We start from the raw sequence: 16,826 nt of genomic DNA, 5'->3' as shown, positions 1-16,826 counted from the left end.
TAGGAAGACAAGGTATCGGCCCCGGGTCTGACTCGTCCCCCAGGAACCTACCAGGCCTTCGCAAGGCAATGATCAACTGCTTATATATTTTCATTCCTTTTCTTTTCTTTAAGAGGGGTTAGAACCCCTTTTTACACACCTTCATATTTATATTCATCTTACAGGATGTTCAGGGTTTCTTGGCATCATCATTATTAACTTCGGACAGGCTTCTCTAACTGCCTCACTACTAACAAGAACTCCTAGAATGGCTGCCTAGCAGGCTAGCAGAACAGGGCCACTAGGACTTCCTTCTAAAATAGGTCTTTCGATGCCTGACAATGCCTTTACAGGAGGCAATGACTACTCCGACCTCCCTCAAACATACTTAGCCTAAACCTGGGACTTCATGCTGTGGTTGCCAGTCCCCAAAAAAATATATCCTCTCGACAAGTACAAATACACATACAACAGGAAAGAAAGGTACTCGTAAAGGAGAGATATCACCTGGATTGGCCACAAGAAACTTCCATCGTAGCAAAGGCTCCTCCAGGCGCCACCAAATTCCACGAATCACGAAACTTGTCCAAAACAACACTTAAAACAAAAACCCGATTAAACGCACCCGCACTAGACAGGGAAATGGCCCTCTTGGCCTAATGAAATAAAACACTTCACTACAAAACTGAATTGGCCCTCTTGGTTTAATGAAATCAAACATGACTTTGTTAATAGATGGGCCCTCTTGGCCTAATGAAATCAAACAATACTACGCATAACATCCTCCTGGAAACAACTGTGATAGACACCAAAGCATACTGCTCCCAGGGGAACAGAGGCTCGTAGCCCTAAACTAGGTGCATTAAATTATGACCCATCCCTCCTGCGTATATCGCAAGAGGTGTTCGCATCACATGTCGTCTAATCAGTCTGTGGGTCCAAGATAATAAAGGCAGATGAGTCTCACCTACCCTCTGCATCACCCAGATCAACCATCGTCTACCAAAGAGGGCATGTTCAGAAAGCATACCCCACAAACAACCAGGTCCTGTCTCATCCTCAATAGATATATCGGGACAAGGGCCACAATTAAAGAAGAGGTCTTCTTCATACACAACATTAGCCAATGAATCGGCAAACTGATTCCAATTTCGTGGAATCAGCTGAAAAGACACTCTATCAAATTCGTCTAGCAGGGCTATGGCAGTATGATGGTACATGCAAAGGATGGGGTTTCGTACCATGTACGTCCCATTGAGTTGATTTAAAACCAACTGAGAGTCCCCTTTCACCAAGAACTGGCAGATACCCCCCTTCTTTGCAATATTCAAATCCATAATCAGGGCTTTGTATTCTGCCATGTTATTGGTAAAATTCACCCCGAGATAAGCAGCTAACTTCATGACAATGCGTCGTCGGGGGTCTCGGATGACAACTCCTACACTTCCTTTTTTGCGTGCACCCCTGGACACCCCATCAAAGTACAAGGTGTACGTCCATAAAGGGTTTACATATCCCGCCATCCTGAACTCTACTCGTAATTATGGTAATCGAAATTCAGCATATTCAACGGGTGGACTGTAGGCTCCATCCCTCCATCATCATTGAATTCAACAGGGATGCTCGTTAAAATTTATAGGCAGTGATGGCAGAATACCTTGATCTCCCAAATAAATGTCCCGCCTTCTTGCTCAGTCACCTTATATCCTTTGCTCCACCAAATGAGCTTTCCCTGATGATATCTCTGTTCTAAATATGGGTGTTCTAAATAAGGGATCAGACGACCCATCAACCTCTATCACGATTTCCTTGCAGATATTTGATCGATCTCTCCTAGACCTACAAGGCAGTCATAGCATTAGTGCAATCAGAAATAATAAGGCTTAATCTTATTAAGATTAACCTTATTTTTAAATTCTATCCCCTCAAGGTCGGCTAACAAAACTATGGATTTATTCTTTCCTATTCTCACGATCCTATAGGGCCCATCCCATTTAGGCTCTAACTTGCCTGGAAATAATTCACGTCGTGCGTCATAATACAGAACAAGCTGTCCTTTCTTAAAGGTGTATTTCTTAGCTTTGAGGTCGTGTAGCTGCTTCATGCGGCGCTTCGCCACTTCTTGGTGCAATAAGCTCTATAGCTTAAGCTCATCTAAATGTGCTAGTGTTGTCAAGCACTCGAAAAGTGCATCTTCATCACTCAAAGAATGATTGATGGCAAACCGAATAGTCGGCAGCTCAATCTCTAAAGGCAAGACACACTCCTCCCCATATACTAACTTGAACGGGGTATGGCCAGTGGCTCGTTTGAAGGTCGTATTATAGGCCCACACTGCCACGTATAACTTTTTATCCCAATCCCGTTTCTTTTCCGATACAATTTTAGACAGGATGCCCACAAGCTGCTTGTTGGTGCTTTCAACTTGCCCATTGGCTTGCGGGTTATATGGGGTTGTCTTGTTATGCTTGATTTGCCACATCTCTGTCAAACCTTTGATCACCTTATTCAGGAAATGGGTTCCACGGTCCGACACTAATTCTTTCGGTGGACCAAAACGGCATATTATCTGCTCTAAAAGAAAACTAGTAGTTTCTTTAGCATCATCTTTCCTTGTTGCACGTGCTTCTGACCACTTCGTGAAGTAGTCAGTTGCTACAATGATGTACCTCTTTTGCGCAGTCGACGACGGAGTAATAGGACCCACAAAGTCTATTCCCCACTTCTCAAATGGAAGTATCGCCATAATAGGGGTGAGTGGTCGTTTCCTATTCTCTCGACTATCATGCCGTTGACAAATATTGCATCTCTTAACGTACGCAAACGCATCCTGGAAGATGGCAGGCCACCAATAACCTGCTCTTAAAGCCTTTTGTGCTGTAAGCCGTCCAACAAAATGGCCACCGCAAGCAGAATCATGGCACTCTTCCAAAATGAATGGCACCTCATCAGGCATCACACATCGGGGATAGATGTCATCAACCCCTTGCCGATATAATGTACCTGCGATCAAAGTAAACTTTAATGCTTGCTACTTAATTTTCCTTCTCTCAGCTTTAGATAATTCGGATCCTGCCTCTCCTGTCGATAAATAATGTGTTATTGCAGCATACCAGGAGGGAATAGATGCCGTATCTATTTTAAATAACAACTCCATGTCACTACCTTCAACCACAGATTCTTTCGGCTCCCCAAAGTCCGCAAAACATTCCACGATGCCTTGCAACCTTGGTGGCTTGCTCCTGATTTCATAATCAAATTCCTGCAAAGTGATCAACCACTTTGCTAGACGATCAGGTGGCTGTAGCTTATTCATCAATAATCGAAGTCCCTCCGCCTTCGTATAAAGCACGACTTTCTCATAGAGAATATAATGCCTAAATTTCTTGGTCCCAAAGACCATCGCTAGACACAACTTCTCCATGTAGGTATAATTGATTTCGGATAGCCCCAGCTTCCGGCTAGCAAAAGCAATCGGGTGGTACCACTTCTCCCCAAATTTGGGCTAAACAGCAGCTGATACTATACATGGTGGCTGCTGAAAATATATAGAACACCTCACCTCTTTTAGGTGCTTTTAAAATGGGCGCTCTTGCTAGCTCCTGTTTCACATCCTCGAATGCTATCTTACAAGGGTCACCCCATTCAAACAAACAGCTAAAGGACAATAAATTTGTAAGCGGCAACGTTCTTTCTGCCAAGGCGTTTATGAATCTACGGTAATAACCAACCGAAGACAGAAAGCTATGAACTTCCTTCGGAGTGCGTGGTGGACCCATGGCAACTATAACTTTGACCTTCTCGGGGTCTGTCGCAATTCCTACCGAACTGACCACATGACCCAACAATAGCCCATAAGGTACTCCAAAAACACACTTCCGTGGGTTTAGGGCGATGCAAAATTGTCTACAGCGCTCAAAGCATTTTCTTAAAATGATCAACTGCCTTTCTCTCACGGTGGCAGCCCCTAAGTCATCAATAAACACCTTCAACTCTTCAGGGGATATGTCACCGAATGTCTTATCTGCTGTTCGTTGCCACGAACCAGGCGCATTGCATAAACCAAAGGCCATCACATGGTACGCAAAAGTACCAAATATAGTAATAAAAGTTGTTTTCAACTTGTCCTCTTCTGCAATTGCCATCTGGTTATATCCTGCAAAGCAATCCATAAACGAATATATTTCCCTACCCGCTAATTGATCCAAAATCTGGTCAATAAATGGCAACGGGTAGTAGTCCTTAACTGTCTGCTTATTCAGCTCTCTAAAGTCTACACATAATCGAATTTGATTATTTTTCTTTTTCCTGATCACAACCGGTGAACACCATTCCGTGTGTTGCACATGAAAAATCAAACCTGCTTTTCGAAGCTTCTGTAACTCTTCAAATAGCCCGTCCCTCAGTTCGAAAGGCATACGCCTTACTTTCTGCCATACAGGACGACTGCCCTCTTTCAACGGAATTGTATGAACAGCAAGACTAGGAGGAATGCCTCTCAGCTCATCATAACTCCAGGCAAAGATATCACGGAATTCCTGGATCAAGGCCACATAGTCCTCCCTTTTTGCTGTGCTGAGCATAGAACCTAATTTGATTGGCCGTGAATCATCAGGCGTACCAAGGTCTAGCTCAATAACATCTGCATCTCTTATACGATCTTGGCCCTCTATTGGCTCGTTCAAAGTAATCTGATAGATATCTTCCGTGGTGGATCCCTCTTTGGACTCATCGCTCGATGATGTCTCTCTGGCAAATAAATCTTCTAATGTCTCCAATTCTGTAGAAGATAGAGGAGCTCTCTCACTCTGCGGAGACTCACGATAAGCATCAACCACCACACACTGGGCACCCCTGCCGAATATCAGTCGACCGGCGGGTATATCTACTTGGCAGTCCGCTTGCAAGATCCAAGGTCGTCCGAGTAATACTTGGTAACTTGGACGGCCTGCAAAACGAATCACCCTAAAGTCCAACAGGCATTCTACATTTGCAACAGTGACATGGACCTTAGTAATGCAGCCTTCCGGCTGCCTCAAACTATCATCTACCATTCTGAGAATTGTGGAGGTATCTTTCTGGATCGCAAGACCCAACCTTTCCATCAGTTCAAAACTCATAATGTTAACAGATGATCCCGTGTTGACAATGGCATAATCTACTAATATCCCATCGACATAGGCTGCAACCCTTGGGCAATGCTTCTCAGCATGCTCGAACCAGTCATCACCAACTCGCGCAATACCCAAAGGTTCTACGATATACCCGGTACGCAGGATCTTTCTAAATTCCTTGCGTACTCCTGGGGAAAGCTTAATAAGCTATAAAAGATTCACATCCGGCTTGACTTCGCAAAGAGAGCTTGCCAAATCGAATTCATGATAATTCGATAGAGCTCGCTTTTCACGCCAAACCATCCGCTCTTTAGGTCGCTGAACCAGCTTTATTGCCTCTTTCTTAACTTTCACCTTTTTCTTTGGTGGTTCCTTATCGGCTTTACTTTCTACGGGCTTCAAAGGTCCCCCTTCCATGGAAGGATCCAAAACTTGCGTTCTTTTGTCGCCTTATTTAGGGTTTCCGTCGACAAGCTTATCCTTGTCGGCCTCTCTACCCTTTTGACCTCTTGTAAGAACAGCTCGCAGATTAGAGGTTTCAGCATCGTTAACGCGTATAGCCTCAATCAAACTAACCCCACTACCACTAGGTAGCTCCTCCACTGAAGTCTTTGGTCGTTGAAGTATTTGTTTAGGCCCATCTTCTCACTGGGAATCATTTCCTTGTGCACGATGATTAACAGGCCCTGGTTGCCGACTACCTCGCTGGAGGGAACTGATCTTACTCCAGCAAGTAGCTGCTAAATGGCTGGATTTTCCACAAATGTCGCACTTAACATTTGGGCAATTTCTTGGATAGTGTTGCCCACCACACCATTTGCAACTAAACCTCGAAGGTGCACCCTCATCTGGCTATCTACTTCCTATCAAATTTTGTTGTTTTTTAAGGAAGTTGACATCAACGGCTATTTGCCGATACTGCTTCGTAATCATGTCGGTATAATGCTTCATCACGTCCTTAACCTCGCCAAGAACATTAGAAGCACTCGACTCATAGCCTTGGTCATAACCATGTCGTTCCATAGGCTTAACAATTTGATTAGGCACTGGTTGTTGAGCCACAGGCATGGTATTAGAATTGACCGCCTGGCCTCCACCATTTGGAGCCATTTGACTACCCATAGGCATCGACATGCTAGGGGGAGCTGGTAATAAAGGGACATTTTGCATCATGTTCCCTCTCCCATTAGGGTTAGCCATCGCTATCCCTTGGCCACTACTGCCATTGGCCATTGCCACATTGTTTCCCAATACTAAACCCATATTCGAATTGCCTCGAGAAGCATAGGCTGCTTGTAGTCGGGATTCCACCTCTTGTACTCGTGTAATGGCAGTATCTATATCCCCCAAGGGAACACTACTCAACTGCAATTGGATGTTAAAGTCCAAACCATGTAGGAAATATTGCAATTGGGCAGCTGCGGGGATAGGAATAGAGGTGTCCAACTTACGGAAAACCTCTTTTATCTTCTTCGCATAAGCACGAATATCCTCGTGTGGTTCTTGGCGGGTTACGTTGAGTACACGCAACCAATATTGCCCACCCCTTTCAGGGGCAAACTCCCTTCGAAAAGCTCCATAAAATGCATCAATATTCAATATGGTTCCGGCTTCTAAACCATGATACCATATGGCAGCTCTTTCTTTAAGAGTCATGTTGAAGAACATCATTAAATGTCCTTCTTCTTGGATGCGACAGTTAAACATCAGCTTTTGAAACTCCCTAATGTGGAGTTCCGCATCTTCCTCAACTAACCCATTAAAAATGGGTAGCGGGTAACCTAGAGCCGGCAAATCCGTCGTTCCTGCTGGAATTGCAATAGGCTGCGCCATAACGAAAATTGGATTTGCACTACGAATAGGGGACGGTGGGGTTGCACCTCCTGCACTTGATGTAGACTAGCTTATGGCAGAAAGGGGAGCACTAGAGCTTCCACCTTCTCCTAACTTACTGCTTGTGGCACCAAGACCACTAGATCCACTCCCTCGTAAGGGTTCAGTACCGCTACGCTTAGGGGAATATCTCCTAAAAATTTCAGCATGTCGCCTAGCTCTTTCGTCTCTCTCTTGCTTTTGGATTTCTGCTAGACGATGCTTGTCGATAAATAACGGATCAATCTCAGTATCCTTTGGCATAAACTGCTAGTTGGTCCCTAGACAACCAGGATTCGAGGACCGCCACTTTTAAGCGGCTCTCGACAGACGCACAACTGATGGACCTAAAAATGGGTCGGCACTGGCTCATGCACTGGCCGGGCCTCGTCACTGCGCACAAGACAACCCCTCGGCCTCGCGGCCAGGAGCGTCTATCAAAATCTCTGCCTTCCTAAACATTGCGTTTGTAATACGTTGTAGTCCAACTGATTCTAACGTTTGTAATACGTTGTAGTCCAACTGATTCTAACCCAATATTACTCCTCAGAGGGAGTCCCTTTCACATAGCCAAAAGGCTCAAATCACATACACATGGGGTTCCTCCTATGGCTGAATGCCATCAACCCTCTGCGACTCTCCTACACCTTGGGGATTGGCCCCTCGATGCGTCGCTCAACATATAAACATGTCGCATAAAATTCACTCAAGGTACCATTTAATCGTATACAGGAATGTACCATTGTCCTTACTTCTCTTTCCCTTAGACCCCACGGCTAGCCTATGGCTTAGGGTGTCCTGTCCCTCACTCAACGTGGGTCAAGATCCTAATGAAAACAATTGCTGTGCATCCAGGATTTCTGATACCTTTAAATACTTTCTATGATTTATGCATATTGTGGATGCTAAGTGCTCAAACAATTATGAAATCAATATTGTGCACATGTGCAAAACATCCTTTCAATGATTTTCAACTATCGTTCTTATGCGGCGTTGCACGAACCTAGCACCGAGGAAACCCTCGTGCTACTAGGCCCTTATTTTATAATTATTCACCGACCTATATGGCATGCACACCAAAACAGCAGTCTTTTCATCATCTTACTTCGCATTTAGACACATTTTGACCACTCTACCCTCCCATCGATCAAATGTTGCATTGTTGTATAGATTTATAAGGCATTTTGCCATCATTTTATGTGTAAAAAGCGAGAAAAACACACTAGAACAAGAAGGTGGGGTTGAACTGAGGCAAATCCTCATGCTTCAGTCCCCACAAACATTCACAAACATTGTTCTTAATTATCATTAATTTTCTGCACCCAAAATGCATTTTCCCCCTATTTTTAGTGGTTTTCCTCTATTTTTCTTGTACTTTTCCTTATTTTTTGCATTATTTTATTACTAAAAATTCAAAATAGGTTATGGGTTGTGGCTCTTAGTTCCTTCTTGCAGCCAAAATGACAATTTAGTTGGTGTTCCTATTCATTTTCCCCGTTTTATTCTCAAAACCATCATTTTTCCTTGATTTTCCATATTTTACGTGTTTTAGTGTATTATTTTGAACCACAAGATGCATATTTTTCTGATTTTCTGATTATGATCAGCAAGTACTCATGGAAAACAGCAACATAAACAATTTTTAGCCCACATGAACAATATTTTATTAATCAAAAGCCATGAAATCTCAAATTTCCTTTGAAAAAATTGAATTACCGCTTATTTGTGTGTTTCGGGTTTCATGTCCATGGCTGCAAATCTGAGAATCAAGAGCACTTCATGTTCAACACGATCACAAATCACCATTTCCAGCCCGTGAAGCAATCCGATCCATGCCGGACCAGCCTCCATCATTCTTTCTTCTTCCTTCTTCTTCCCACATGAACTTGCCTTTAGAAGAGAGAGAGGGAGGAGAGAGAAAGACTAGATTTCTATCTCAGCATTCAGGCCATCAATTGAGGAGCGAAGGGTGGCGATAAGATCCACAGACAGGAGGGAATGAGGGCCCATGATCAGTTGCAGGGGTTGTTTGCAGCCCCACACCTCCATCTCCATCAAGGAGGGCGAAAAAAACGACGCATTCTGGCGTTGATGTCCTCCTCTCTCTCTCTCCACGATTCTTCCCAAACATTTCATGTGACTTTCATTTTTGGGCCCCAAGGGTCACTTACCCATTTGGCCAAACTTTGGTCCACCCCTTCAAATCTTGTCCACTTTGTGGCTATTTCCCCGTCCGGACTCGGAATTGAGCTTTGAAAAATCCTGGGCGTCTGGCTTAGCATCCCGCATTGGCCAGTAGCTCGTGTCAACCCGCACGACTGTCTGAAAAATTATGAAAAATCAACAAGTGTCGCTCGGGCGCCTTTAAAGCACTTTGACGCTTAAAATCGTCCTAGATCGAGCCGCCGCCTTTGACATTGAATATTTTTCCCTTGATATTCATAATTTTTAGCTATTTTTAAGCACTTCTCGGCACCAAAATTTCGCTCTCAGCCGAGGAGAGGGCGCAAAGAAGGTACCGGTCCGATTGGACCCAGTCCTAGTGGGAAAAGGTCTGGGATTGGCACCAAGGACCGAAAGGCGGCAAAAAAGGGATGTTTACGCCTTGCTAAAAATGAAGAAGGAAGAGGTGCTTACAAATGATGGCATAAGCATCCAAGACATCCCCGACACTGACGCCAGGCTGTAGGCAAAGTTGGTGCACGTGCTCTTTTCCAACCAACGATACAACTCTTTAATGCATCGGATTAGTGTGCCCATGCTGGAGAATGTAGCAGCTCACACACTAGATGAGGTGGACTGGAACGGCTACGTGCGGAAGACTATCGATCAAGCAGCCAAAGCACTAGCCCTGGGAAGCACACCAACAGGAGCAGACTCTCCTAGTTCTAAGGTAACAGAAAGGAAGAAAGCCTTCTCCAAGGCCTCTTTCATCGGTTATGGAGGAGTCTTAACTGCACTAATTCAGGAGGTAGTAAAAGCAGCACAAGAGCCGGAGGAGGGAGAAGGAGAAATGCCGGAGAAGTCACCCCCTCGACAGACAGGTCCACCGACAGAATAGAAACAGAAGAAGTCACCCCCTTGACAGGACAAAGACAGGTCCACCGACAGAATAGAAACAGAAGAAGAGGAAGGACCAGCTAGTAAGAGGGCGATCAGGACAACAAAGAAAAAGGCGGCACAGAAGAAGAAAAAGGGTGATGAAGGCAGGAAGAAAGAGAGGGAGGACCTGGAAAGGGCAAAGAAGGAGTCCCTGAAAGAAGCAAAAGAGAGAGAGAGGATGAAAAAGCAAGAGGAGCAGAGGGAAAGAGAGGAGTTGCAGAAGGCCAAGGAAGCATCCAAACAAGAAGCTGAAGCAGAGAAAAGGAGGGAAAAGGAACAAAAAGGGAAAAAGCAGGAGGAGCAGAAGAAAAGACAGGAGGAAAGGAAGAGGAAAACGAAGGAAGAGGAGGAGGAGCTGTGAAGGAAAGAGGAGGAAGACCTGGCGGAGGCCACATGACGATCCATCGAGTAACAGTGCCGGGCGGACGAACTAAGGAACCTAAGCCCATGTAGAGAGGAGGGGCCTGGATCTAGCACACAAGTGCCCGAATTCGTGCCACCCCCAGTCTCCGAAGGCAAAGACAAGGCCCCGCTTCATCCAATCCCTACCCTCCTGATACCTCCCACGGAACTCACCACCGTCATCCCCAGCATCCCCACCAGCGCTGATGTGTCGAATTTCCTGGCGTGGATGCAATATTTTATCAAGAAAGAAATGGGCCAGGGCCGGAGCACGGAAACTACAGCCACAGGACAAAAAAAAAGGCCGGCCGCAGATGCAGAGTCCAGGCAGGAACCCAAAAAGAAAAAGGTTGAAGCCTCCACCTCGCCTATTCACGCAACAATGATGCCTATCCACGTCGCGGAGCTGCTCTTCCAGTTGGAGAGAGCAAAGGAGGAACACAAAACAACCGTGGCGGAGTTGGCAGCTGAGAAGGAAACCATGGCCGCCTTTCAGTTGGACAAGACAAGAATGGTGGCCTTGCAGCAGCGCGAAATTGCAGAGCTAAAGTGGGAACTGAAGGCTAGGGATGAGCGAGAAGAACATTGGAGGCAGTTACTTGAGAATGAGACACAAGAGTTAGTGAACATGCAAAGAGGGCACAAGCTTCTCATAGGGCAGTATGAGGAGCTTGTTGCAAAAGCCGCTAAGGTGGATGCACTCAGGGAGGAGCTAGATGCTAAGGATGAAGAAAGGCAACGAGGCATGGAGGAGCAGGAGGAGGAGATCAAGTGCCTAATAGATCAGTTGACCCATGAACGACAAGAACAAGAGAGGCTGGTTAGGGAACTAGAGAATTATGGACAGAAAATCATGATGTTGACCTTGAGACAAGGGGAAGGCTTGGAAGTGATGAATAAGAGGGCAGAGGAGTGGGCCGCGCATAACGAGAAGAAGATGAAGACACTGGCGCGCCGCCTTGCTTTAACAGAAAAAGAGAAAATCATTGCGGAGAGCAAGGCAGAGGCCGCCCAAGTGGCCTTCAGCGATCAACATAAGATCTTCCTCAACACCATCTTGGATGTCACCCACACACCACAAGGAGAGTCGCTGGAAGCAGTACAGAGGAAGCTTGGCATGGCGAGAAGGGCTCTACACAAAGGACATCAGATGCCACCACTGCCGGCGGAGGTGAGGCTGAGTCTAGGGGAACAGCGGGAATACCTGATGAGAGCCGGCCTTGACCTCCCAATAAATAGATGCCCTAGGGTTCCAAGAAGAAGCAATACTCGCAGAATGGCAGGGGGAAGAAGCCGAGCTGGAAATTGATATGAATCGCTTCAGGGAAGATGTGGTCCTGCAACCCCCCTCGCCACAGACCCAAGATCCACCACAAGCAGACCCAGCTTTGCAGAGAGGAAAGCCATCTCTAAAGAAAGGCGAAAAAAGCTGGTGGAAGAGGCGAGACAGAAGCTGAAAGCCAAACCAGCCGTGCTACCGTCCGCGCCTCTCCCTAAGTGCCCAGATGATCTCCCGGCGATATTCCATGCAGAATTGGTGGTGTGGGAGGTGCAAGAACTAGCCAAGGAGCCATTCTCCTTCAGTTTCCTCCTACCCAACAGCCTGCGGAGAGTCCTGCCCCTCAAAGTGATGGACGAGGTGATCGTGGTCGGTGGCCGGCTGGGAAAAAGATGGCTGGAAGAGCGGGAAAAGACCCCAACTTCTTGGGGCACCGAACCGGGCGATTACTGGCACGATAAAGTTTTTGAAATCCCCTACACTGTACAAAACTATAGGGACCAACCCCTGTGGAGGAGGCGAGTATGCGACATAAGCATGCTTGCCTGGATGGCTTTTTATAATACCCTACCATTCGAGCGGAACGACCCTACTTATATGGCGTACCCTCAAAGGGTAGGCGTAGATTTTGATGCCAACCTCCACGGGTGCTATGACTTCCCCGTCATTTATAACTCCACTGTAGCATCCTTCGACAATGCCCTTCTTTTCACCACAGAAAGCCTAGATGAATCCATGATGCGCTTCCTTGCGGATTTTTCCTCATGCCCTGACCTCGCCTTCATAACCACCTGTAACTATCTTAGACTACTTAGGCTACTCCTTAAGCAGGACTCGACTCCACAAGAGCGTGGCCTGCCTCCCCTATTCTTCGACCCCAATGCTATAGATAATTGTGCCATGGCTCGTCTCATGATGAGGGCTACTCTCCTCCCTTCTTTTTGCCTAGCCCTCCTAGAGGACATGAACGACAGCCAGTTTACTAGATGCAACCATCCCTTTCTCTCCACTACCTCCCTACATGTCCGCATGAATCTAAAGGATTACATGCAGAGTCGCCAATTTTTGAGCAAGTCTCTCCGACCACCTTCCCCTCCTCATTTCGACTAAGTTACTTGGGCCTATGTCTCATTTCCCCCCCAAAAAAAAAAAGAAGCACCTAGGGATCTCCCTAGCCCCCTCCCCCACTTCACGCCTAGGGCACATCAAGGGCAGGACTTTCAGACCTGTCACCCTAAGGCTCGCACCGCACCACCAACGAAGCACAAGCTGGGTCCTCAAGTGTGGGAAGTTACCAAAGGCTTACCCAAGGTTAGACCCATCTCCCAGTTTCACTACCACGAGCACAACACCCTATACGACAAGCAGCACACCCCTTAGGGAGGGCACAATCCTTTTTGTAGGTTTTATCGACTCTCAAAGGCTGGCTACCCGCGGACGACTGTCGCCCTGACACCCCTTAAAGACCCAACACGTGCCGGCCACCAGCCACCCACCTGGTGCTGATGGCCACTATGATCGAACCAGCTCAAAGTCCGCCATTGGCATAGATCTTGGATATGTCTCGTCCAACGATCCATGCCCTACCCTCAAGATCCACGGATAGCTTATTGCTTCCACCGGCCCGAGCTCTTTCAGATCCAAGGCGCATATCTTCAATCACAGACACGAGGATCAGGCCAAACCGAGTTCAAGGGGTGTTTACCAAGATAATATCCCCCACACCATCATTGCATTGCTTCAAGCGCTTCTCTGGCTCACAAGACGACCGGTCACAAGAGCGTGACGGACGTTGAATGTCTCCATGAGCTCCGAGTCATCCTAACCACCAACCTACCTCTTCCACCGACCAGCCGACCTAACACGACCCTAGTCCCACCGCAGTGCCATGGGACTGGCACTTGACTAGGAGGGGGGTAATGTTACCGTGTTTCCGACCACGTTACCGCAGCACAGAGGAACGGGAACTAGGAAAGAAGGAAAAAGAGCAAAAAAGGCGCAAAAGCAAAAAAGGCGCCTTGACTGGCAACCAATACCTGAAAAATTCAAATATTCGGACACGACCCTCAAAAGGCTTCGGTATGGGGCCGCAGCAATAAAAGAGGAAAAGGCGCACCATTAAAATATGGGAGCGCTCCCAAATCTGTGTAAAAGAGTGCCAGGCTCGCTTCTGTGCAAAGTGTATGCATTAGTGGGAATAGGGTAAATTAGAATGGTGAGAAATAGGAAAGAGGGCCTAGGCTACAGCCGGCCATGTAAAAGAGGAAAAGGGGATGACCGCCCGGAAGGGATTTAGGGTTTTGTATATAAAGTTGAAAAGTGAATGAGAAGCTCATTCTTTGGTGTGTGGCAAAAGGAGTCTTCTTCCTCCTCTCTTCTTCTCTCCTTCTTGCTTGTGTGTGCTCTTGAGAGAGGGAGTGTGAGAGTGTGAGGGAGTGAGTGTGTGTGAGGGTGAGGGATCAAGAGGGTGAAGCTCTTCACCATCTCCTCTTCTCTTCTTCTCTTCCTTCCCCTTCTCTTCTCTTGCGCATGCGGTTATGGAGGATGGAGCTTGGAGATGGAGGAGGCTTGAGGATGCTTGTGCTAGCATCTAGGATCGTGGAGCTACCGGAGTGCAAGAGAGAGGAGGATACTCGATCGAGCATCAAGGTAAGCTCACTACACTCGTAGGATCGACGGTGCGTCGGCTAGGTGAGAGATAGCCATTAGAGCTCGCTTGAAACGCTTGAAAGAATAAGCGGTCCGAGGGTCTTGGCGGTTGAGTGCAAGCTCCTACATTTTCCATGAGAAAAAGATCCATAAGTAGCGTGAGTAGGTAGTTGAGGTATGTAGGGTGATCTTTTAGGAGGAGCCTCTTGCTCCTATATAGCCAATTAGATAGCTTGTAGAGTAGTTGACGCTACCTATTATCTATGATCAACCTGTTTTGAGATGCTCTACTACAACTAGACATCAGCCCTTTGAGCCGACCCTCCATGGATTATGTTATATTATAATGATAGATACACATGAGCCTCTCACTTATTGTGAGGTCATGCAAAGAGATGATAGTTAGTCATGGGATAGGGCTATGCAATCGAAAGGTCTACAAAATCAAAATTTGACTCTTTATAGATAAACCATACGTGGGATTTGGTTTCTTTGACTAGTGGTAAGAAGGCATTTCCATACAAGTTGGTGAATTGAAAAGTATCTCTAGATGCCCCAAGCCCACTTATAAGACCAGATTGGTAGCTAAAGGTTTGAAGCTGAAACATCGTATTGACTTCGATGAAGTCTTTTCCACTGTGATCAAGATGATGACTCTACACTTGGTAGCATTGGTTGCTCAACTAGATGTAGGGACCTTTATCAGATGGATGTAAATATGGCTTTTTTACACAGGGACTTGCATGATGAGATTTATATGCAACAACCCAAGGGATTTGAGGAAAAAGGCAAGGAACACATAGTGTGCAAGTTGAGAAAGAGCCTTTATGGCCTTAAGCAGGCACCTAGGGAATGGTACCACAAGTTTGATGCTTTTGTGCATTCACATGGATATAGGCATAGTGATATGGATGCGTGTTTATACATGAAGAAGACTCATGATAGTAGCCTTATGATTTTTGTAGTCTATGTGGATGATATGTTTATTGCTGGGAGAGCTCATGATGAGCTAGATGCCTTAAAAAATCAGCTCAAGAAGAGTTTTGAGATGAAGGATATGGAACATGTCTTGCATATTCTCGGGATGTGCATTACATGCGATCGCTTTGAAGGGGCTCCTTTATATATCAAAGAAGGAGTATATTTAGAAAGTACTTGAGCGGTTTCATACGCAAGATGGTAAGCCTATTGGCTATCCTCCATCTTCTCATGTAAAGGTTAGTTAGGCGAATTGTCTACAGTCAGATGAACAGAGGGCCCATATGGCCAAGATCCCTTATGCATTCGCAGTGGGCAGTTTGATGTATGCCATGATAGCCACTCATCTTAACATAGTATTTGCATGGCCATCCTAGCACCCTATATGGCTACACTTGGCAGGTGGCATTGGGATGCTATGAAGGGTATCATGAGGTACTTGAAGGGCACAATAAGAGAACCCTCTAATTGTGTTGCACAATTGCACATTAGGTCTATGGCTTACCTACAAGCATCATAATGAATTAGAAACCCTCTTATTCATAGAGTTCTCAGATCTTCAATATTTATCAAAGTTTCTTTCAAATACTAGTGACCTCTATATTTGTAGATATGGATATGAAAACACAGTGGTAGTACATTGACATAGGAAAATACAATTTTTGGATGTTTCCAAAGCTTTCAACAAACAATGAGAGGGGATTAAGACATGAAAATGGAGCTTGCAAAATCAAACTACATCTCTTTTGAATTAGTTTGATTAATTGTACTTTTGAGCTCATGATAATGGAGGAAAGATTTGGCATTTAATATGGATGTGTAAATGGTGAAGGACCTTTACCATCTAACAATTTGTTTTATTTCCCAATGATAACTTTCCAATTCATTAACCATATAATACCTTCTTTTTATGACTACTTCAAATTAACATTATTTAAACACATATAAAGCTCATGTTTCCATAATTATTATTTATAACCTTACCCAATTCAATCAAACTAAACCTTTATAATGATGGTTATTTTCCAAAATGAACCACATTTTTAGGTCTTCTATGAAGGGATGATTAATTTCCTTGATATCAAATGCATATCATGCTGAGAAGAAACATTTTTATTCATTGAGGGAATCTACCCTAAAAATTTGTATAATATCCCTTTCCACCAATAAGAGTTGAAGTTTCAAATCCATTGATCAATCTAGCTCTTGTGTTGTAACCATCCATCTCAATCTCTAAAATAAGGGCTAAATGAGCAATAAAGCACTGCATTAAATCAAGACTAGTGATTCATACAAATAATTTATTAGTAAATGTTTATCCAATAAGTGATTGCAAGTCTAGGTTATGCTCACAAAAGTGCTCATGAGGAATAAACCTTGATGGAGAAAATGGACAAAAGAGACGTCTTGCTTCCAGTTTTAAATCTTCATAGTCTCTAAAATCATGATTG

Source organism: Lygodium microphyllum, chromosome 2, assembly GCF_053477565.2.
Source record: "Lygodium microphyllum isolate KBCC chromosome 2, Lygodium_microphyllum_v1.1.10, whole genome shotgun sequence".
Lineage (NCBI taxonomy): Eukaryota > Viridiplantae > Streptophyta > Polypodiopsida > Schizaeales > Lygodiaceae > Lygodium > Lygodium microphyllum.
The sequence above is the reverse complement of the archived record's forward strand: the minus strand, read 5'-3'. Positions refer to the sequence as shown.